Here is a 25,600-nt window from a genome sequence, read left to right on the forward strand (position 1 = left end):
GAATAAACAACAAGTGCCATGATACTAAATAGAAATGATATTGGAATGAATATACTGCTCTCTAAAAACAGGAAAAACAAGGACATAAACTTGAGCTTTTTTTTTCTCATCAAGTCTATGTCTTTTGGTTTATCACTCTTTTTCAATACTAATGTTTATGTTTTCTTATTCAAATCTTTAAAAGGGAGAATGATGAATCTTACTCAATGAACATGTTCAGAGATGACTGAGTTCATCATGGTGCTTCCAGAAGGCACATAAAACATGAGATTAATTTGGTCTAAACATGGCAACTAACACCCTTTCCTTTAGAAAGGTCATAAATTCTAAAGAGTATATAAGAAAGTTAAGTAGGGCAAAAATCTCTCCTATAATAAACTTTTGATACTGTCTGGAATTTTGTGTGTTTATATATGTTGTTTCCTTGTTTAGGAATAATATACCCTTTATGCATGTGTAACCATTTTCATTGACTTTTCAAAAGTGACATCAGCTGGCTTCTCCTCTGTCAACCCTTCTTTGCCTTTCTAGTTCCATACTAATATGGCTCTTTGTTTTTTAAACTACAACCATCATAGAAGTAACAGTATTTGTTCTACTTACTGAGAATTTTAATTAACAGAGATGGCCAGAATGGAAGAGAAGGAAAAGCCTAATTGTAACGTTGAAAATAGAGTTTGGGGAAATTGAGAAGGAGGCACCAACCAGGTTATTAACAATGGCAGGTTATTAACAAAGCGTGGTGGCACATGCTTGTAATTCCATGCTTGGAAGACTGAGACAGGAGGATTGCACAGGTTCAAAGCCAGCCTCAGCTACTGAGTGAAGCTTTTAGCAACTTATTGAAACTCTGTTTCCAAATAAAATATAAAATAGGTCTGAGAGTATAGCCTGGAGGTAAAGATACTCTGGATTCCACCCCCAGTACCACCAAAAAATAAATAAATAAAGAAAGAAAGAACCTGGCACCTTCATGGAGTCAGCCTGCCATGGCAGAAGGGACCAATGAGACACAGGTCCAGAGAGTCACACATGGTCCCAGTTGTCAGCCAACTGAGTCACACATGGTGGGGTGGAAGTACCCATGTTTTAATCAGGGGATTGGGGGGAGCAGCTAAGTGTGAGAACACTGATTCTCTCAAAGCACCTGGATTCTCATGACAACTCTGCTTCTGTCTTCAAAGATTCTACCTCCTGTCTCTGCTGCTAGGTCATGTAGGGAAACCTGACCTATCATCTTGGCCTTTTGGTGATAGTGAATGGAGACCAGGTCCATAACTACTTCCGGCTTTCAGGGGGCATCACAGGTGGCCCTTTGGCTGAGAGAGGTCTAGTCCTTCAGAAGTGGGTAGGTGGAAGTATGGCTGTAGTGGTTACCCTGGAAAGCTTGGTAATGTGCGTTCCAATAGACTTTAACAGACGAGGCACTATTTTATTTATTTATTTATTTATTTATTTATTTATTTATTTACGGGTCTGGGGGTGGAAACCAGGGGCATTCAACCTCCGAGCTACACCTCCTGCCCTATTTTTTATTTTTTATTTTGAAACAGGGTCTCACTAAGTTGCAGAAGGCCTCACTAAGTAGCTGAGGCTGTCCGCGAACTGCGATTCTTGTGTCTCAGCAACGAGGCACTATTAAAAAAAAAAAAAAAAAAAAAAAAAAAAAAAAAAAAAAAAAAAAAAAAAAAGCAGAGAGCGGGTCCTGGGAAAGGCAGGAGCCCAGCAGTTATTGGCCCTTGCCTGAAAGGGAAGGAGCCTAACAGCTGTTGGCCCTTGGAGCCCTTCCAGATATCAGGTAGATTGTCCCTAGATTTATTAATAGCAGCATTTTTCCTGAGAAAGAGACATACACCACCCTTTTTAGAAGTTTTCTTCATTAGACTAGAATCACTGATGTAATAGTAGAATTTTCCCTCAGAAAGACACACACCACTCCTTTCAACAGTGAGCGGGTATGGGTCAGTCTGATCAAATGGAAAACATGCAATTGGGTCAGGAGCATCAGTAACGGATTTTAGAGACTTTAATATTTATGGCTGTCTGGCATCCAGAGAAGAAGAGCACCATACTATATAAACATGTGGATGTACTGAAATAAAAGCATTAAAGAGAATTATGCCCAAAAAATTTGGAGCTTAGTGGGCCACAATACTCTACAAGAGAATTTGTCATGAGGTTGTTATAACAGAGCCATTTTTTAGCCGAGTAAGGCGATACCAGTTGGGGTCCCCTAGCAGTTTGGCTACAGTAGGTGTGGTTAGGATCACTGTAAAAGGCCCGGTCCACCATGGTTGGAGATGTTTTGGTTAATGCAACTTGAGGAGGACTTGATCCCCTGCTTAAGGGTCTTGACTGCTGAGTGTGGAGCTATTTCTTCAGTCCCAATTTGGGGAAGATAGCGGTCAGCATGTTACCTAAGAAAGTGTCTTTCCTGATGATTGCAGTCGATATGGGATGTGAAGCTTCCAAGAAATGCCAAGGACTTGTGTCACCTGTTGAGTAACCTTAGAAATAAAAGCTGGTCTATTATCAAACTGTAAGGAATTAGGGAATCCACACCAAGGAATTATGTCCAAGCATAAAACATTGGCCACCGTGCTGGCTATCTCGTTCTTTGAGGGAAAAGCCTGTACCCAATCTGTCAGGGTGTTGACCATGGTAAGAAGATATTTTCATTTTTGTGAGATGCCATATGGGTGAAGTCAACTTGTCAGGTTTAGGAAATGTTTAGGCACCGTTGGTCCCAGGTGTAGGGAATTATGTATTAGACTAACCACTGCTTTGGCCTGAGCCACAGGCAGGAAAGTTTTGTCCTATAAAAGAGGGCCTGTAGTGTGTGGGCAGGAGAGCTTGCCATCAATCCCCTGTACTGAGATCAAAAAAGGAAAACTACGCCGGGCGTGGTGGCGCACGCTTGTAATCCCCGCGCTTGGGAGGCGGAGGATCGCGCAGGTTCGAAGCCAGCCGCGCGCTGGCTTAGGAGACCCTGTTTCCAAAATGAAAATGTAAAAATAGGTCTGGGAGTGTAGCCCCGAGGTAGAAGAGATTCCAGGAACCCCAGTACCACCAAAAAAAAAAAGAAAAAAAAGGAAAACTAGGACCCACATTTTCCAGATCAATCTTTCAGAAATGGGGGTTAGGAGATCAGAAAAAAAACATCTTAGTCCTTTCTCAAAACTGGAGGATGACCTGGTCATCCGGGGACAATGGGTCACTAAACACTTGGATTTAGGGATCCCAGTTGACCAGCAGAGGACCCAAGTCTGGAGAGAAACCCACTGACTAGAGGTAGGGAAAGAGCTTACCCAGTCTGTGTCCTGCAGGACACAGAAGTGTGGAGATAGATAGGCGTCAATGGGTACACTGACGGGTGAGTGGGTGAGTGGCAGGGCCAAGCAGCTGCGGGTTGCGCTTGGCAGGTGCCGAGGCTGGGCCATGGGCCCCAAGCAGCAGGCGGCAGCCAGGTGGGCAGAGGTTTCAGGCAGAGATTCCACAGTAGCTGTGGCGGGCTGAGCCATGCCTGGGGGCTAAGTGCCATCGCAGGACAACACAGATGAGCAGCTGGCAGCTCAGTGTCCAGAAAGAGAGAGAAAAAGAAGACAAAAAATACAAAAAAATCCTCCCGGGTTTTGTGCACCAAATGTAACGTTATATAGCATTGAAATAAATTGACCAATTTTGGCCCAATAAAAAAAATGATAAGCTCTCTATGATCTCAGAGGAGCTGTTAGCTCTCTAAAGATTCAGATATTTTTATTTCATAGTTACATAGCCAGACTTTTTTTCTCATATATCTCTTTAAATCTTCAGAAATGCCTCCACAATCTAATAAAAGACTATTTCTAATAGTGAGAGGACCAATTAAAGTTAGCTATTAGACATTTGAACAGCCATGGCAACAGAAGATCAGCTGAAGTGTATATAATCTGACATCTTAGCACAGGGAATTATCTTCCCCCAGTATGTGTGATCACTAGTGCCTCCAGGGAATAGCTTCAAAGAGTGCTCCAGGAACCCCTGTATCAAAAGCAAATAAAAATCTTTGGACTAAAAAATACTAATTTCCTTTCTTGTTTTACCAAGAACATAAAAAATAAAACCAAGCCTTTCTTGTGTTCTGTCATCATATTTATTTATGTATGCATTAGGTATTGAGTTATTGGTAAGAACACTTAGTATGATTGACCTCTTAACACAGTTTCAACTGTACAATATAGTACTGTTAATTACATAGGCACAATGTTGTATGGCACACCTCTAGAGTTTATTCACCTGGCATAACTGAAACTTCATACCTGGGGAAGTGGTTAGTTACTCATCAAACGGTTTAAGAAAACATCTTTTTGCTATATATGTAATCACAGGTTTTTTGGAATAAAAGGGTTAGGATCAGCCTTTTACTACCTACTTGATATTTGAAAACTTAAATTTTAAATTGGGCTTTGGCTACATTTTGTAAACTCTGTGGAGATGCTCTACTGAGTGGATTGATAAATGTAATACTTTTGAAACAAACTTTTTATATTTTATTTTATTGCATTTATTTATTTATTTATTTATTTATTTATTTATTTATTTATTTTTGCAGTACTGGGGATGGAACCCAGAAGCATTCTTCCTTCAAGCTACACCCCAAGCTCTATTTTTTTCTTTATTTTGAAACAGGGTCTCACTGAGTCACAAAGGGCCTCACTAAGTAGTAGCTGAGGATGTCCTTGAACTGAGATACTCCTGTCTCAACCTCCCAAATGCTGGGATTATAAACATGTGCCACCACGCCTGGCTATTTTATTGTTTGTAACTTCATATAAAATTGTACTAATTTTGTACAATATATTTTGAAGTCTATATACATTGAGAAATGACTAAATATAGCTAATTAACATATATATATATATATATATATATATATATATATAATATAGTTATCACTTCTGTTGTGAGAATACTTAATATCCTTTCTTGCATTTTTATGCTTTGATCAACATCATTCAAAAACTTGTTTTATGCTCTGTGCCTACCACTCTGCTAACCACAATTCTAGTCTCTAGTTCTGTCAAATCAACTTATATTTCATTAAAAGAGAGATCCTGCAGTAATTCTTTTTGGGGGTCTTCTCTAATTTCCTTTAATATAATGTCCTCCAAGTTCATCCATGTTCTCACAAATGAGAAAATTTTGTTGATTTTAGTGGTAAATAGTATTTCATTGTATATGTATGTATATATATATATTTTTTTTCTTTATGTGTCTATTGATGTTGAATAGTTAATCAGATTATATGCCTTGGCTATTGTGAATAATTATGCATAATACATAGGAGTACAGACATGTCTTCAACATGATGATTTTCTATCTTTTGCAGATGCACCCAGAAGTAGATTGCTGAACCATATCTTGGTTCAAATTTTGATTTTTTTGAGGAATCTTCATACTGTCTTCCATAATGACTGAATATTCCCAGCAATTGTGTGAAAGGATTCCCTTTTCTCCCCATCCTTACCAGTACCAGTTATCTTGTGTCTTTTGGTAATAACCATTCCACAGGTGTAAACAGATAGCTCATTGATAATTAATTTGCACTTCTCTGATGATTAGGTATACTGAGCAATTTTTTCATATGCCTGCTAACCAATTCTACGACTAAAAAAAATATCTATTCAGGACTTTTGCCTATTGTTTAAACAGGTCATTTGTTTTCTGTTATTGAGTTGTTTGTGTCCTTTATATAATTTATATATAAATTCATCAAATATATAGTTTTCAAACATTCTGTCCTATTCTGCTACTTGCTTCCTCACTCTGTTAATTATTACCTTTGCTATACCGAAGATTTTTAGTTTGTTATCATCTCATTTGTCTGCTTTTGTTTTTTGAGGTCATACCTAGAAATTCATTGCCCAGATCAATGTTAGGATACTATAGTGCTACTTTATATTTTCTTCCATAATTTTATAGTTTCAAGTCTTACATTTAAGTTTTTAATACATTTTGAGTTAATTTTTTCCATTAAGTGAGAGATAGATAGGCTCTATATCACGTCTGCAAATAGATATCCAACTTCCCCAACATCACTTATGAAAGAAAAATTCCTTTTCTCTTTCTGTGTGCTTGCCTCCTTTAAAAAATTACTTGGTTGTAAATAGGTAGATCTATTTCTGGCTTTATATATTTTGTTCCATTCATCAATGTGTCTATTTTATGGCAAAATAATACTACTTTTTTGATATTATGTTTGTAATATCTTTTACAGTCAGTAGTCTGATGCCTTTAGCTTTGTTTGTTTGGTGTGTGTGTGTGTGTGTGTGTGTGTGTGTGTGTGTGTGCTTACTCCTTTGCTTTTTCCTCAATATCATGTATTCTCCAAACAGGAACTTAGGAACTTTAACTTTTTTTTTCAAATTTGTATTCTTTCATTTTCAAATTTGGATTCTTCCACTTGCCTAATTGGTAGGACTTTTAGGATTATGTTGAATACAAATGGCAAAAGTGAGCAACTTTGTCTTATTCCAAACAATAGAAGAAAATATTTCAACTTATTCCCATTCAATATGATGTCTAGCTCCTGTGGGTCTGTCACACATGCTCTATGTTGCATTGAGGCCTACTCTCTCTATACCTTATTTTTTTAAAGGGTTTATTATAGTAAGGTGTTGAATTCTGTCAAATGTTTTATTCTGCATCTATTGGAAAAACGCTATGCTTTTGTCTTTTATTCTGTTAACATGTGATATCACATTAATTGGTTTGCATATATGGAGCTATATGTGCTTTCCTGAAATGAATCTTGATTCTTCATATTAACTAATGTGTTTACTGTGTTACTGAATTCAGTTTGCAAGCATTTTGTTGCATTTATGATCATCATCAATGGTTTTCTGCGGTGTCTTTACACGGTTTTGGTATCAGTAGTATGCCTCACACAATAACTTGAAGTATTTGTTAATCCACAAAATTTTGGGAGAGCTTTATAATAACTGATTTTAGCTCTTCTTTAGTAGTTTTGTGGAATTTAGTAGTGACACCATCACACCCTGAGTTTTATTCTTAAAAATAAACCTCTTTATTACTGATTTTATCCCATTAACCTGTGTGTGTGAGGGGGAGAATTTACTGGAGATGGAACGCAGGTATATTTTACCACTAAGCTACATCCGAAGTCATTTTTTTTTTTAAATTTTGAAACAGGGTCTTCCTAAATTGCTGAGGCTGGTCTTGAACTTATAATCTTCTTGTCTCAGCCATCCTAGTAATAGCATTTTAGGCATGCACCATGACCTCAGATAATCTCATTATTTGTAATTAGTTTGTTCAGGTTTTCTACTTTTTTATGGTTCAGCCCTGGTAAGTTGTATGTGTTAGGGAAGTCTCTTTATTTATTATAAGTTATCCAATTTTTCAAAATTTAACTTTCAAGTTGTTCCATACAAAAATTGTTTCTATATAGGTACTGAGCATCTAATGAGTATCTTCTCTCCATAAGATGCCCAACTCAAAGAACAAGACTCTTTGTAAGGTAATTTTCCTTGGGATGGTAACTCTAGATGCTCTCATGAGTCAGTTATTGAGTCAGCACCTCCTGATAAGCAATTAATTATATAGTAAAATAAAATACAGTCCAAGAATTAATCTGTCCCTTAAATTACAGAAAAGTATCATTGTTCTTCCTACCCTCTGCCTGTACCTGCATTATCTAAGACATATTAAGCCCAGAAAGTATGAAGGATTTATTCTCCAATAATTGGCTAACATTCAATCTTCACTGAAGGAGCTGACCTATTTTAAATTTTCTGATACATCTTTGTGCTATGGCTGAGCTAGAAGGAACAGTTTTGTCTGTCATATTATAATTTAATTTGAATATTGAACTAAATAGCAATCAATAATTAAATTTTTGTTGTAGAGAAACTACCATATCAATTCAGATGATGAATTACAGAATAAGATATTGTCAACCAATGCACTTGGAAATCATTCATATTCAAGTAAACAGGAGTAAGTCAGCTGCTACCATTTTGGCTGTTGCTTTGTTTTGTTTTCCTTTAAAAAGCTAAGTGTGGCTCACTTATGCTGCATCTTTGCCTACTGTATTGCCGCACTTCATGTTGTCCTTATTTCTGTAATTCATAATATTAAAGTCCATTTATAGTACAAAATAATGAGTATATTTTACCTCTAATTGAGATTACTCATCAGTTCACATCCACCAAGAATTAGACTGTGTTTTCAATTCATCACTGCCTACTTTAATAAACTCAGTTTGAACACAGAAATGGCAGAAATTATACCATGATATCCAGAGCTGCGCTAAAATAAGTTAATTCTTGAAAATGAGAAGTTGGGACATTTAAAAGATTTGGTAACCTCATATATGTACATATTTAACAAGAAACTTATATAAATCATATATTCCTCATCTAACATTAAATCTATATTTTTTGTTATTATGCAATCTGATGAGCTACCCTTAGAAAACAATTTGGCTTCTCTCTGAAAGGAAATATGTTTTTATTTCCATATTCTATTGATGCAGGCAAAACCATCAATTCATTATTACTCTCCAAAATACAAAAAATAAAATACTAAATTAAAAGATTTCCTCTGCTTGGGAAGACCTATGGCTGTTGGGTAGGCATGCAGCTACCACCCAACCTCAGACAGGAAGGATGCTGATTGGGAAAATAAATCCCCTGGTCTGTGTTCCCTTTTGCCCTCACATCTCCTCTTTGTTCATCACAGGGCCTGAGCCTAACTAGAAGCCATAGCCAGGGGTGTCTTCCTGTCACAGTTTATACCTCATCAACTAACAGAGACAATAGGAAGAAGGATACATAGAGGCTTTACAGGGGAAATGGAGAATACTCAGCACACCTGCCTTCATTGAGATAGTTATTTCTTGCTCTTCAATGTACAGATCAAGCATCTTAGGCATATCCACTAAGAATTCTAAGTTCTTAGTCTCTTTCTCTTAATCTCTTTAAATGCCTTTTAATTTTCACAGCAAGGTGAGCAGGCTCACCTTCATGTCTCCGTGATTCAGACATGATACTACAAATGGCAGTACATATAAATGGAAAAACAAAGGACACTTGGAATTGTTTAGTATCCAAGCCAAGTCCTTTTTCTGTCACAAAACACTATGTCATAGGTACAATTTTTTGATGATGATGATGATGATCAATTAATAGGCTATATTTGTGAGTTATAGGAAATATTTAAGCAAAATAACTGAATACCTGTGTATTGAATTTTTTTATTTCATAAAATTCTTTCCAAACAATTACTCTTTCCAAATACCTTCTTTTAATATGAAGAAATTAATTAGATTTATATTAGCTTGCTTGTTTTATTTCATGAGCATGTGCAAACAAGCATGGGATCTGTGAGCCTCTTCAGAAGATAATGTTTTAAATAGAAAACTTTGGAATGTGTGCTTGTAAAGTAAAATACTTCTTGACTTAGACTAAAATCTTCTGGAAATATTTGGAGTAAAACCATTCAGAAGTGCTGCCTGATTAGTACACAGGTTAGTACTTAGTACATAATTTAGGTTTATTCACATCTTATAATGGCTTCTCCATGTCCTTTTGTTGGTAGATATAATTACAACGTACTTTCAGAATCATGGTAATTTTAAAATTTCTTTCTCATATCAAGAAAAGATTAACACATTTCCCTGTAAGTCTAACACTATCCTAAACAACAAATCTTGTCTAGCTGGCTGATTAACATATTAGTTAAAAATTATTTTTAAAAAAATATTTTGTACCTTTAAGGACATTAACATCAAGATTGGAAGAACCTGTATATACCTCTATGGATATTTGCATTTGAATAGGTGGTTGAATGTGTCATTTTTCTACATACACATAGGCATATTTATATATATTGTCAAATATTTTATTTTATTTTATTTGTGTGGGGGGGTATTGGGGGTGAAATCCAGGGGCCTTCTACCTCTGGGCTATACTCCCAGACCTATTTTGTATTTTGTTTGGAAACAGGGTCTCACTAAGTTGTTGAAAGCCTAATTAAGTAGCTGAGGCTGGCTTCAAACCTGTGTGATCCTCCTGTCTCAGCCTCCCAAGCGCTGGGATTACAAGCATGCGCCACCACGCCCGGCTACTGTCAAATATTTTAAAATAAAGACTATATACATCTTGAAAGGCCATAGTAGAAATAATAAATTAGAAAAGTCAATGATGGGTATATTAAGTTTTAGATGAGGCTTGAAAGCTGGGCAGAAATCAGAATGTCAATGGAGAGTATAGAAGACAATATTCTCAAGATGAACTTTTAAGATTCTCATTCTCTTATTATCCAATCAATTACTAATCATGATATCTCAGTGAAGGAATTTTGCAGATGAAACTGAAATATCTAATTTGATAAATTGTTAAAGATTATTCAAGTGTGCCCAATACTCTCTTCCAAAAAAAATCACATTTTTTATAAGCAGATTTTTCATCTTAGGATAGATGTTAGAAAGGTAGGTACTCACACTGGCCTTGAGAAAGAAAACAAATAGACACATTGCAAACTTGTAAGGGCCAGCTTATAGAAGCTGAAGATATACCCCTGTTAACAGCCAGCAAGAAAGTAGATATGAAAGTGCAAAGAAATTAAATATTCAAACCACCAATGATAGAAAGGAGGGTTAAGACTCAAATGAGGTACATAGTCCAAAGAACACATGGGTTAATCTTCAGACCCTAAACAGAAAATCCATCTAACTGTGCCCTGATCCTGACCCATGTGGATGGGAGAATTAGAAAAAAAGTGTGTTGTTTTAAGCTGCTGAGTTTGTGTTGACTTCTTATAACCTTCATAGGAAGACACAGAAAGAATATGGAATAGCATGAAGATGAAAGTAATCTGACATAAACACTGGTTTATTTGGAGTGAAGATATGATAGTGGTAGTTAATTTTAGTTGAATAAGATTGCAACTCACTGAATGTTAAACTAGAGTTTCCATGAACCCCTTAAGAATCAATGTAGTACAGGAAGCTCAACATTAAAATGATCTATTTTAAGGTAAAATGTAGTATAGATTGGAGGTTCAGTAGTGAAGAACAGGAGGGCTATAAAATAGAAAGAAGGTGGAATATGAGGAAATAAGTAATAACAAATAATGTTAAAGAAAGATGCTCTGCTGGATCTGGGAGATATTGTATGGCCAATCACTTATTAGAGAAAAGATGTTTTAAATATAGAAATGTGGAAATAAAAAACAAACTAAACTGAAGCACAGTGATGAAAATATTAACGGTTTCTTTGAAAATATTCAGTCACTTTCTGCGAACCAAAGGTATTAAAGAAAAATATTCAACATTAGTAATTGAGAAGAAGGAAAAATGCAGTAACTCTAAATAAATGACAAACTTACCAAAAGAACCCACTTTGAAAGAAGGATAAATGCCATTAATTGTAAAGAATCAAATAAACTTTGCAACCTACATTTCCCATGAACTTACTTTTGTGAGGGTGTGTTCAAAGAAGTGACACATTCAGGGAGAGAGGTGATGACTGTTGGCTAAAATTTAAAATTTCATACCAGTTTATACTCACATTATTTTCTTTTGAGAATCAATTAAATGGGTGAATTGTCAAAAGACAGAAGAAAACTGTTCATGTGTTTTTCTGCAGTGACTAGGGATCAGTCAACTAGGAATCACTTTCATATAGTTGTGAGAGAACAATATGAAATAGAGAGGAGTGATCAAGACAGTAGACATACTGAATCTAAGACAATAATCAAAGTGGAGTGGATTACTTATAGTTACATTAAAATCAATTAAAGTTTACAATGGGAGAACTTTCTAACTGGTAATTATGTGAAAATTCTCATAAACATCACTTATAAGCCAATAAACGAGGGAAGAAATATACTCAGGATGAGCAGATGTCCATAGGCATTGCTTATCATTTTTCCCATGGTTGTGCTTACAAAATTGAAATGTAAACACATTATTATTCTCTTTCTGTTTTACTAAAACAAAAGTGAAATTTGAAGAACTTAGTGAGGGAGCCTCTAAGTTGATGATGTTTGAACTCAGGGAGTCTAAGATGACGTGCTTATATAATTCCAAATCCGAATCTATATTTATCACTCCATGTTATATTCTTCCACATACCATACATTGGGTTTCTGAGAACTAGAGATTCAATCAGTACTACATACATAGTTTGATTAAAAAACAAAAAACAAAAACATCAAAACTTTCCTTTATCCTACAAAAAGTTTTGGAAAACATAACTAGGTTAAAGAGACAAAGAACAATCATTTAAATATATTATATTTCAGATATATGACATTATTATTTTTTAATTAATTAATATATTTTTTAAAGTGGTGCCTTGTAGTCATATATCAATCACATTGGAGTACAAGACTTGAGAGGATATACAAGCACACATCATCCAATTAGCCCTCCTCCAGCCCCCATCCCATTCTCTCCCCCTCCTTCCATCCCACGCTCCTTTGGTGATTAACTTTGATACATTTGTTTATGTACCTGCTGCGTTATAAAGAGGCTCCGTCCTCCAGTATTACATACCCTCTGATTGGTCACATTAGTTGCTTCACTATAGGGCCCTTTCTATAGCTCAACCTCTTCCTGTTGCCCCTTTCCTCCTAGTTATTGCTGATTAAGAGAAGCGTCTGATTTATATTTTCTGCGATATTTCTCTGTGCATGCTGCATTGCAAGTACCGATCCCACTCTTGATAGCCCCACTAGTGACCTGGCTACTCACTGGACTGATCTAGACCTCGCTGGCTCAAGCAGTGGCCTTGCCTCATGGGAGGCCCCAGTTCTGGTCTTGCTGGCCCCTGCACCGGCCTAACCCCTAAACTGGCTTCGGTCCCGGCCTTGGAGGCCGCAGGAATGGCCTTGCCTCACGGCAGGCTCTGATGCTGGCCATTGGCCCCTGCACCAGCCTAACCCCTTGGCAGGATTCCAGTCCCGGCTTCGGAGGCCCCAGCACTGGCCTAGCCTCACGGCAGGCTCCAATGCCAGTCTTGTTGGCCCCAGCACCGGCCTAACACCTCGGCCGGTTCCGCTCCCGGCCTAGGAACAGCCAGGACTGGCCATGCCTCACGGCAGGCTGTGATGCTGGCCTTGCCTCACAGCAGGCTCCAATGCCGGCCTCGCTGGCCCCAGCAACGGTCTAACCCTTCGGCAGGCTGTTATCCCGGCCTCGGAGGCCCCAGTACCGGCCTTGCCTCAAGGCAGGCTCCGATCCCGGCCTCGGAGGTCCCAGTACCAGCCATGCCTCATGGCAGGCTCCGATGCCGGCCTCGATGGCCCCAGCACTTGCCTAACCCCTCAGCAGGCTCTTATCCTGGCCTTGGAGGCCCCAGTACCGGCCTTGCCTCACGGCAGGCTCCAATGCCGGCCTCACTGTCCCCAGCACCGGCATAACCCCTCGGCAGGCTCTTATCCCAGCCTCAGAGGCCCCAGTACCGGCCTTGCCTCAAGGCAGGCTGTGATCCCAGCCTTGGAGGCCCCAGCACCGGCCTTGCCTCACGGCAGGATCCTATGCCGGCCTCACTGGCCCCAGCACCGGCCTAACCCCTCGGCAGGCTCTTATCCTGGCCTCGGAGGCCCCAGCACTGGCCTAACCTCTTGGCAGGCTCTTATCCTGGCCTCGAGGCCCTAGTATCGGCCTTGCCTCATGGCAGGCTCCGATGCCGGCCTTGCTGGCCCCAGCACCGGCCTAACCCCTTGGCAGGCTCTTATCCCAGCCTCAGAGGCCCCAGTACTGGCCTTGCCTCAAGGCAGGCTGCGATCCTGGCCTTGGAGGCCCCAGCACCGGCCTTGCCTCACGGCAGGATCCTATGCCGGCCTCACTGGCCCCAGCACCGGCCTAACCCCTCGGCAGGCTCTTATCCTGGCCTCGGAGGCCCCAGTACCGGCCTTGCCTCATGGTAGGATCCTATGCCAGCCTCGCTGGCCCCAACACCGGCCTAACCCCTCAGCAGGCTCTTATCCCGGCCTCGGAGGCCCCAGCACCGGCCTTGCCTCAAGGCAGGCTCCAATGCTGGCCTTGCTGGCCCCAGCACCGGCCTAACCCCTCGGCAGGCTCCGATCCCGGCCTCGGAGGCCCCAGCACTGGCCATGCCTCACGGTAGGCTCTGATGCTAGCTTCGCTGGCCCCAGCACCGACCTAACCCCTTAGCAGGCTCTTATCCTGGCCTCGGAGGCCCCAGTACCAGCCTTGCCTTACGGCAGGCTCCGATGCCGGCCTCGGAGGCCCCAGTACCCGCCTTCCCTCAAGGCAGGCTCCGATGCCGGCCTCGGAGGCCCCAGCACTGATCATGCCTCATGGCAGGCTTCGATGCCGGCCTTGCTGGTCCCAGCACCGGCCTAACCCCTCAGCAGGTTTCGGACCCGACCTCGGAGGCCCCAGCACCAACCTTGCATCATGGCAGGTTCTGATGCCAGCCTCGCTGGCCCCAGCATCAGTCTAACCCCTCGGCAGGCTCCAATCCTGGCCACGGAGGCCTCAGTAGTAGCCTTGCCTCACAGCAAGCTCCGATGTCGGCCACTGGCCCCTGCGCCCGCCTAACCCCTCAGCAGGTTCCAATCACTGTCTCTGTGGTGATTATTTCAAAGGTTCCAGGTGTAATGTATCAGATGTCTGCCTCCCCTGAGTACTGGCTACTGCCATTGCCACTGCCTCAACCATTTCAAATCCTTCCCAGGCTCTTTTTCCACTCTGAATGTTGTCCAGTGTTCCTAAGCATGCATGTGTGATGGTAGCATTCGACATTTGGTGTAATTTCTCCAAAAAAATAAGGTTGGTAGGATCCGGTTTCTGCTTCTCCTAAATACAAGTCTCTACCACCATCGCGGAGACCTCTTTCAACACCGCCTTTCTCCTTGGTCTCCGCTAAACTTTCTCCTTACAGGTGATGTCCGAGATTCTTAACAATGTAGAGAAATAGCAGTCCTCTTTTACGGGGAATTTTTCCATAAGTTCCAGTGCATTTAGATAAGTTTTGTCTGCATCTCCAGTGTCCTGGCATCCATAATGGCTTTCTTACCTCCTCTCCAATATTTTTCTTTTTCTTTTTCTGTTCCTTTTTTTTTTTTTTTTTTAAATAAGAGAAGACAGTATATGTGGTTTGAGGAGGTAGTGGGATCAGGCACTCAGTAGCACTGTAACCCTGTCAGTTTCCCCATGGGTCCAGAGTGATCCGCACTACTCCACCTGGGGCCCAGGGTCCCACAACCCGGCCCCGGCTGGCGTGCTTCGCGCGACCCCTGCCTGGAACCCAGGGTACTGAGCCCGGTTTCTCCAGGGGTCTGGCGTGTTACACGCAGTTCGGCCCGGGGCCCAGAGTTCCGCGACCCGGGCCCCAGCTGGCGTGCCCCGCGCACCGACATTATTATTGATACATATATTATACACTGGGAAACATAGCTAGAAAACAAACACATATATGTACACAGTCTTTGCAGGTACAAAAATTCAAATTCATATATTTTTTTAATATTCACTGAATACATGCTGTTAAAAAGCAGCATTCTCACTACTGTGAAGAAAAACACCTTACCACAGCAATTTAAAGACAGATTTGTTTTCTCACAGTTTTAGGGTTTTCAGGGGTTCAGTCTATGTTAGTCCAACTAGTCTCAGTAGACTATCCGAGTAGAACTCAGGATATGGCATGGAAAGCAGAGAGAGAAGGGTGCAAAATCTCTGCTCTCATATCACAGAGGCCAGAAGAAGAAAAGTAGATAGATTAGATAGATAGATAGATAGATAGATAGATAGATAGATAGATGATGGATAGATGGCAGATAAATGATAGATTATATATCATCCCCAAGGTCACACACGCCCAGAGAAACCTCTTCAGAAACCAAGTCCTGCCTTCAACATGGTTGCCTTGTTTCCATAAGGTCGAGGGGGACATTCTAAACCCAAACCATGCTGGTGTGTTGGTGCACGCTTATAATCCCAGAGCTTGGGAGGCTGAGACAGGAGGATTGCACAGGTTCGAAGCCAGCCTCAGCTACTTAGTGAGACTCTGTTTCCAAATAAAAAATATAAAATTGGTCTGGGAGTGTAGCCCGGCGGTAGAAAAGGCTGCTGGATTCCACCCCCAGTACCACACGCACATACAGAAATACACACACACACACACACACACACACACACACAATACAAACCATTACACATATGACACACAGACTGCAGCTATAAAAACTCAGATTCATATATTTTCTTCAACACTCATTGACTGTATGATGGGAATATTTACCCTCTCAGGGGTATAGACTGATAATATAACAAAGCAAAGACATCCACTTAAAGAACAATGTTTTGGCTAGCTGAGATGACAGACTTCTTTGTGCCGCCTAAAGCCCTCAGAGCAGGTAAGTGCATTTCCCCAAGGTCTGTTTCCCAAGCATATATTGTACCCTTAGCCCAGGGAGTAATCAGGGGACTACTGTTTAGGAGGTTGTAGGTAGATTTTGAAATAGCTTGAATGAGTTCTATTATCCACATGAATGTGTCTGAGATGACTTAGGTAGAAAGTGAACTGATGGTCAGAAGAAAAAGCAGATGGGCTCTGGACTAGAATCTGTAGACCATGGGCAACTTGGCTTACTCTGGCTAGACATTTGAGAATTTTAAAAACTTTTAATCTTAAATTGAACTTTCAGATAATTCTGAGGATATCAAGGTAAAAAAAAATTTAAATATGTGAACTTGTCTCACATAATATACATATTTAGACATACAGTATGATCAAGTTTATATATTTGTTGTTTTTGTGGCACTGGGATATGTTCTTGATTAGCAGTTTATGATGGCAGACAATTTTATATTTTTTTTAATTTTTGAAACAAGGTCTTGCTAAGTTTCCATGCATTGGACTCAAACTTACACTCCTACTATGTCAGCCTTCCAAATACTGAGATTATAGGGCATTAATATTAATATCCTGTCCCAGACCAGGCCATTTCTTTCTACAACTGAGAAAAACTGAAATACAGAGAAGGTGAATAGTCTGGCTGAGGTCACAAAGCCAGAAACAGAAACTGTTTGTTTTTTTTTAAGGCTATGGAAAGATTACAATGCTATCTCTTTTTTTTCCCATTACATTGTAAAATTACACTGTTAATACTTGTGGAAACTTAAGTTCAGGTTCATTGACCTAAAAGCTTACAAACTTTCAGCAATATTCCTATGTTAGAATCCAAAGAACATGAAATCCAACCTTTAGCAGAGCAGAAACTTCCTTGTTTTTTTCTGTATTATCAGCAGCTACTAGTATGTACCTCTAAGCACATAGTAGGCACTCAAACATGTCTGCATGGAATTAATAAATTTTAAAAATCATAGTTGACAAATACAGCCATGTGAGCTCATATATAATGTGTGATTATAATCCACAGATCTAGTACCTTGAGGACAGAGGAATATAATGTTGGTAAAACACTCTGATCAACTATCCATTCTGCATGGGAGCAAAGAATGTGCTTGAAAAGCATTATTTCACTGCTTTATGCAAGGTGATTATTTTTATGAAAAGTTGTTGGGGAAGGCGATAAGGAGAAAATAAAGAAAATAATGCTTCATGTTTCAATATAGGCATTCATCTAGAAAAAGGAAAGGACTCTGTTGTAGTAAGGTTTGTAAAAAAAAAAAAAAAAACCTATACAAACAAAATAAATGCACCAACTACACTTTACCAATCAATGGATCACTCTGCAGAGCAATAACATCTCATGACATACATCCCTGGGTGATTCGGCACAACGCAAAATTAGCAACTCAATTGATTATGACTTATTCAAGTAAATGAGCCATGGACTGAGATTTGAGAGTTGAAAAGAAGCCAGTGCTACAAGTTGCCAAAGAGATATGATCTGCTCTGGGAGGTGCAGTGCAGAGGCGGGCTCTTCATTCAGAGGACAAGCACCTGGAGTCAGCGGCCATGAACCATGTCAGGAAAATAAATTTGAATCCTGGAAAAGATCAGCCTGTCGACAGATAAAAACCTCAACTCACACAGGGGGCAAGCCTTTGGAAGGGTCAAATTGAGGGCTGGCTCTATGGCTGCTGTGCCCCAAATGGCCAGTGAAAAATGACACGGGAGCTTGACTTTTTCCAGCACTGGTAGGGCTGATTTAATACAGAAAGTTACATCGGTTATGAAATGAGACTTCACTAAGAGCACGGTATTAATAATCCTTTGTTTTTTTTATGCAGGAAAAATATCTTTACTATGAGCTTAAAAAATCTCCTCTAGGATTTCTGTTGCTTAAGTATCTCTTGCTAACAGAAGCCTGGTTAAATTGCTTATAAGAACAGAGGAGCGAGGTTGTAAATTTCAGACTTTCAAATTCCCAGAGATACTTAAGAATCCTTTACAGTTGAGGGACATTAATATCTCATACAGCCCTACTGCAGTCTCAAAAATAGCAGTAAAAAAAAAAAAAAGAAAAAACTACTCTTCTTCTCCGCCACATTTGTGGCTCTATTATTTTATGTCAAACAAAAATATTTTCAACCCTGATTTTCTTTATGACCTTAGTGCCTTTACCTCTCCAGGTAGGATAATCTTTTATCGCTGTCAACTTTGGTCTTAACCTTTGATGACTTCTGGGCTTTTCTGGGACAGTAAATACTTCTGAATGGTACTGGAGTCTTCATACTTCTGTTCCTCTTTTCATAAGCAGTTTCAACTGTCTGCAGGTCCCCAAGTATTCTAAAGGGATAACTAAGAAAAGAAGTAAGACAGAGACAAACACTCCACGGCTGTTCAGCAAGATATGAGGGATGTGGACAGAAGCCAAAGGAAAGAGCATTGTATGAAGGAGCGGATATATGCAAAGCGGGTGGCAACTTTGAGATTATATCTCCCCTGACATTGCCAGGAGATGGATGTCTGCCTACCTCTAGAATAAACAATCAGACAGAAACTAAGCAAGGAACTTAAACCTTAAAGTCCCAGATGTTCTATATTTTTAGGATTTACCAAAATGACAGTACTTTTCTGAATATCTCAGAAGAACTAACAGTTAAAACACTTAGGCTGATCAGTTACTATGAAAAAAATAGAATTCTGAATAATTCAAGAAAAAATATATTTGAAGGACATCACGAGCCTATTTACTTCTCCAGAGTCTTTTGTGTTGATGTAATCTTATTCATTCAACATTCATCAACCAAGTATTTTATTTTATTTTTTAATGCTAGCCTCATGTCAATGAGCCAGGTACTTGGGAATGAAAGAAGACAGCACTCTGACCTGAGACAAGTCATAGTCTAAGTGCAAAAGTAAGTCCTATTCTACAGAGAGAAAATGGAAGCTCATGTATAAGACCAGAAGAAGATAGTGTGTGATGCTGCTCAGAGTACTTGACTGTTCTTGAGCCAACATGGGAGAGATACACAGGAGGAAGTAGGTGCATTTTAGGCAGAAAGAACTTAGGAGAAGTCAGAGTAAGATATTTAGAAAATAATAAAAGTCAGAATTCATAGACTGTAGCAAACCAAAAGCTGACAAAGTTGGGGCTTGATTTTAAAAGAAACATATTTTAATTTAAGAAATTTAGATTTGGTAAGAATCGTGACACACACCTAGAGTACCAGTACTTGGGAGCCTGAGACAGGAGAATGACAGGTTTGAGGTCTGAGACCATCCTCATCACTTCAGCAACACTTCTCAGCAACTTAGTGAGACCTTGTTGCAAAATATGAAATGAAATTGTGCTGGAGGTGTGGCTCAAAAGTAGAATGCCTCTGGGTTCAATCCCAAGCAACACACACACACACACACACACACACACACACACACACACACACGACTCTTGATCATTCCATGGGTCGGAATTGTTTCTTTGGGCTCAGTCATAAGGACCTCTGTGCTCCAAAAGAGGAAATAATGGGTGAATACATAACATTTTCTATGCCACCAGACAAAGAAAAGAGACTAGGGATGAGTAAAACAAAAGGAAAATGTAACTTAGAGCATGGTAGAAATTCTTTGTAAAGATGTTGAATACCCAAGTTAAGGCAGTAGAAATGGAAAGATGTATTTGAATTTGAGTGATATTTCAGAAAAAAAATGGTAATATTTGGTAATGAATCAGAACTCAATAGCAAAGAACTGGGAAATGCTCTGGATGGAGCTCCAGGATTTCCAGCTTTGGAAAAGCTGGTAAATGTTATTGGTATTAAGCCAGATGAAGAATAGTAAAGAAGCAGTTTTATCAAGTTTTCTAGACTCACCCAGGTAATATGATTAGTTGTACAAAAGCTGTGCTAAATTGAATGTGTTTGTGACGAGTCTTAAGAGGCAAGCTAACTCAAAATTACATATCAAAATTATTTGGTTTAGTAATAATGGGAGTTCTCAGGAACTATTAAAATGTGTGTGTGTGTGTGTGTGTGTGTGTGTGTGTGTGTGTGTGTGTGTGTTTGGTGTGGGAATTGAATCCAGGGGCATTGTATCCCTAAGCTACAACCAAAGCATTTTTTATTCTTTAATTTGAAACAGGGACACACTGAGTTGCTAATGGCCTCACTAAACTTGCCTTGGGCCTGCAATCCTCCTGTCTCTGCCTCCCAAGTATTGGGGTTACAGGCATATACCACTCTTTCTGGCTTTCTGTTTGTTTCATAAGGTCTGAGTGTTCAAGCCATTATTTCCAAGAATGTTAACAGTAGCAGACATAGAAATAAAATCAATTTCTACTAACTTCCCTGTACACTGTCCCTTCTGCTATCTGGGAAAAATTGTTTATTCAACAATAGTAATTGATCATTAATCAAAAGACAAACCAATGGAATGTCTCTCATTAAAAAAATATTTTATAAGCAGGCAAAAATAGAAGATACTTCTGAGTGTCTTTTGTTGTTGTTAAAACAGCTAACAAGTAAAATGAAGTGTCAGTGATCACCTGGCCATGCACCTAACTAGTTGCCCTTTATTTCTGGAAACAGAGGTGAAGTGAATTTCCAAGCTACCCTTTGCAGTTAGGTGTAGGGAGGTGTATTATTCTGTGGGATGCCATAACAAAGTGCCACAAATTGGATGGCTTTTGTAACCAAAATTTATTGAGACAGTTCTGGAAGCTAGAAATCCAAAATCACTCTCTTGGCAGAGATGATTCCTTCTGAGGGCTCAGAAGAATGTGTTACATGGCTCTGTCCTTGATAGTCTATTCTCCATACCCTTTTGCCTGTGTTTTCTCTAAGAGTACCTGTACCCAAATCTCTTGGAGGGGTTTGCTTACTTATTTTGTTTTATTTTTACAAGAACACTAATTGTATTGGATTAGAGCTCACCTTAAAGACCTCACTGAAAACTGTTTGCATGTACACAAGTCACATTTTGACTATAGGATTAAGAATTTAACATATTCTTTGGTGGTAGAATAAGAAGATACAATTTGGCCCACAACACCACAGGGCTGATTTCTAAACAATGGACTGTAGGGAGAAGTTAAACCATGTTAATATCAGGCCTTACCTTAAAAACCTTCCTGGTGTGAACTTGTCAATTCTCATCAGTTCCTGCTACCTTGAGATTAGTGAGCACAGTGCCCATAGGTGTTCATGTCTGAAGCTGTGATACTAATACATGGAAGATTGCTGAAGCCCAGCCATCCTGCCAAGGCCAGTCGCATGCCTCACACACCAAGAGATAGGCATATTCCATGTTTGAGTTGACTGGTTTTAAATTTTGTGAGTTTGTAATAATTTCCAGAATAAGATCTAAATTCTTTTGGTATTTGTTATTTGGCAATATTGCCGTAATCTACATAAGTACAAAAATCTGAGAATTGCCAGAATGTGTTGCTAAATACAAGAAATTTAAACATTATGTTATCAATCATAATTTAGAACAACAAGCATTAAAATTGTCAGAAAACCTAAATTTCAGCCTAATCTTTACAAGTTGCATACCCTTGAGGAAAAAACTAGCTCTCATCTCTCTTATTTTATTATTTTTCAAGTGGGGATTATGCTAGCAGATTTACAAAGCCAGGGCAGGAAAGTAATTCTTTTGCTTATAATTAAAGAAAATACTTCTTATCAAATGAAAAATTAGAAAACCCACATTTATTTTGGCACATCATAAACATGTTAAGAAGCTGGGTGTGGTGGCACATGCTTATAACTTAATACTTGGGAGGATCACAGGTTTGAGGACAGTCTCAACAAGTAGTGAGACTCTCATCAACCTAGTGAGACCCTGTTTCCAAATCAAAATAAAATAGGGCTGGGCATATAGCTCAGAAGTTGAAAGTTTCTAGACTTAATACTCAGTGCCACAAAAATTCATAAAAAAGAAAACATATTGACTGTTTTACTTCCCTGGAATAATTATTGTATTTAGATACTACCAATAATGTGTTTAACTATAAAGGCTTCTTTTGTTGTCCACCACTACAGGGGCGGGGAATTGAACAAATCAAGGATAGGGAAAATAGCTAGATGCTTTGACAATTCAATAACTGTATTTTATTTTCAATTACTATTCACCCTGATGATAAGTAGAGTTGCTTAAGTTTATATACTGCTCGATAATTCAGTCATAAAATGTGGTAGGAATTTCACATAGCACACCTTCCTCTGCATCCTCTTTGGCTTTAAAGCGACATTAGACAGAATAAATAGCTAAAGGAAGTAAATATGGTTCAATCAATTTGTCCTTATATAAATGTTTGAAACAAAAGCACAGGATTTGTTCAAGACAGTATTAGAGAATATTATAACATCACGTAACTATACCTCATATCATGTAATATCAAAAATTATCTCTATATGCCGTTATGTTTATTCTAAACCATGAGAAAGGGATATTTGAAAGAAATAAAACTGATATCCAGTTGTTTGGTGACACATGGGAAAATAACTGGTATATGATAAATCATTCTTTCATGCCAGGCCTCTGTAAAGTTACTATGTGTAAAAACTACATCTCACAAAATCTAACATTCCAAAACCTAGACTGTCTGAAAAATTGAATCAGTTAATCTAATTATAAATATTTATGGCCATGGAGTATTTACACGGTGATATTTTAATTATATCTCAAAAATAAAACCACTTAATCATCTGGGAAAACAATGGTGTCTTCCTATTTCTTAGAGTTAGGTGATTTGTAAATGCAGTCACTATCAATTACGGTCCTTTAAACATATGGGTCCCCCAGTCCACTAAAATGTGTACTATAGTCTTAAATTTTCATACATTTTTAAAGATGAAGCAGATTTGGCTACAAGTATTACCCAATAATTGTTTTACTTCTAAATAGAAAGAGCTTGAAAATATATTGCAGGCATATCAGCACTGCTATAGAGGTAAATGCTGAGATATTAATGCCTCTTCATAAATATATATGCTGAAATATTATAAAAGGTTCTGGTTGAGGTACATAGACATAAAACAAATCATTGACCATTTATTTTCCCATTCAGTCTTTTTTCTAAGTGGGCAATGGCCCCATATTTGGGCATCTTTTACAACTCTTACATTAAGCCCTTCCATGAGAAGAATGCACTAAATTTGTACAAGACCCATCCAATGTATTATTGTCCTCATAAAAATATTTCTTACTGGTCCCAAATTATAAGTCTTTTTCTCTGCCCCTACTCTGCAGATGTCTGGACTCTCAGGGCATAAATATGTGCAAAAATAATGTGCAAAAATCAATACAATCAAATAATTACAAGTAAGTTACCAGCAAGGGAATTTAAACAAAAATTGCTATGCACTAAATGTACTTTTTTTCTTTGCATATAATATGAAACTTGTATTTGGTGTAAAACTTAGATTTACTGTAATTAGTCTGTTTACTTAACACATAAATATTAAGAAATTACGTACAGAGGTAGAGGCTACCATAGAAGTAAAGGTAACTATGCTTCAGGTAGTGTGTGGTGTGTATGTATGTGTGTGGTGTGTGTGTGTGTGTGTGTGTGTGTGTGTGTGTGTGTGTTCATTTCAAACAGGAGACATTATTCAAATATAATTCTCATAGCCAGGCATTGTGGCACAAGCCTGTAATCACTGTACTAGGGAAAATGAAACAATAGAATTTGCAGGTTTGAGGCTAGCCTCAGCAACCTAGTGAGACTATATTTCAAAATAAAATAAGATAGGGTTGTATCTCAGAGGTAGAATGCCACTGGGTTTAATTCCTAGTACAAAAACAATGACAACAACAACAAGAACAACAACAACCCTGTTTATACACATAAAAACCTGTTATTGTGTTGGTTGTAATCACAAAATATAAAATCATTCCTGTTTTCTTGTTTGATCCTTGTATTATACAATCATTTATGCATTTTATATAATTTATTAATTTTGAAAGTCTTGAATTGTGAGGATAAATAGAAGGCAATACAAACGTGAAACTAACAATCTCTTACCTCAAGAAGCATAAAACTTCAAACTGTTGGCTTAGTTAACAGTTTCAACTTTTAAATGAATCAGTCGGTGGCAGAGTGAATTATAAACTAGAGTAGTGGCAGCCCAGCAGAGGAAAGAAATAAAAGGCGCAATTCCATTCTTCATGTCTTTTTTTCAAACTCATCTACAGCCAAAGAATTATAAGAACTGGGGGTTGGCTCAGTGATAGAACATTTCCCAGAGCACATGAAGTCCTGGGTTAGATTCCTACCCAGGGGGTAGTATGTGTATGTTTGTATGTTGGGGGTGAGAGGAGTAGTAGGATGCTTTTCACTAGGATGAACTTGTAATCTTGGAAAACATGTTTTTCTTTGCCTTCTAAACAGAAAAGGAAATTTCACAATGTAATAGATAGTAAAAATTGAAATACTTAAAAAAGGGTTCCAAAACCAAGATTTTAAAATGGCAATCACAGATTTCTGGTAAGATAGCGAGTAAGAAAAGCAATGTTTATGAGTCCCGCTAGCAATTTATCTCTATTGCCACAAAATCAGCGCTTCTCATAGCCAGAAAACACCATCAGCAGAGAAATAAAACTGTAAATACAAGGGACAGAGAAAAAGAAGGCTAGAAGAACAACCAGAGACCAGAAAAGAAACCAGCCTGCATTTTGGCGGTGGAGCCACATCGGCGCCATCTTGCCTCGCAGTACCAGGTTTCAGAGAAGAAAAGGACACAAAATGGAGCTCAAAACCAGAAAAGAAATATGCCAGGCTCACTGCCGAGGGCACAGCAGCAGTGCCATATTGCCAGCAGCAGCAGCAAGTTCACCATGCCCGCGACAGCTCCAGATCAGCGCACCCAACAACCCACCAGGCTCCAGAGAAGAAAGATAAACAAGGAGCTGAAGTGAGTAGCTGTGGATCATATGTGTAATTCAGCAGTTTTTTCAGTGCAAAGAATGTCTAAAACTTGCAGGGGCCAAGCTCATCACACCCTCCAGGGACTCAGAAGAGAGCTCAAAATCAGAAAAGAAATATGCCACCCTCACCCCTGCCAAGGGTGTGGCAGCAGTGCCATATTGCCAGAGGTGGCTGCTAGTTCACCGCCTCTGTGACAGCTCCAGATCAGCACACTCAATAACCATAAGTGAAATTTCAGCCCCTAGAGGAGAAATCCCAGTACTGCACCCTCAGGGACTTGCGC

This window comes from Muscardinus avellanarius (assembly GCF_963383645.1).
Source record: "Muscardinus avellanarius genome assembly, chromosome: 1".
NCBI classification, from domain to species: domain Eukaryota; kingdom Metazoa; phylum Chordata; class Mammalia; order Rodentia; family Gliridae; genus Muscardinus; species Muscardinus avellanarius.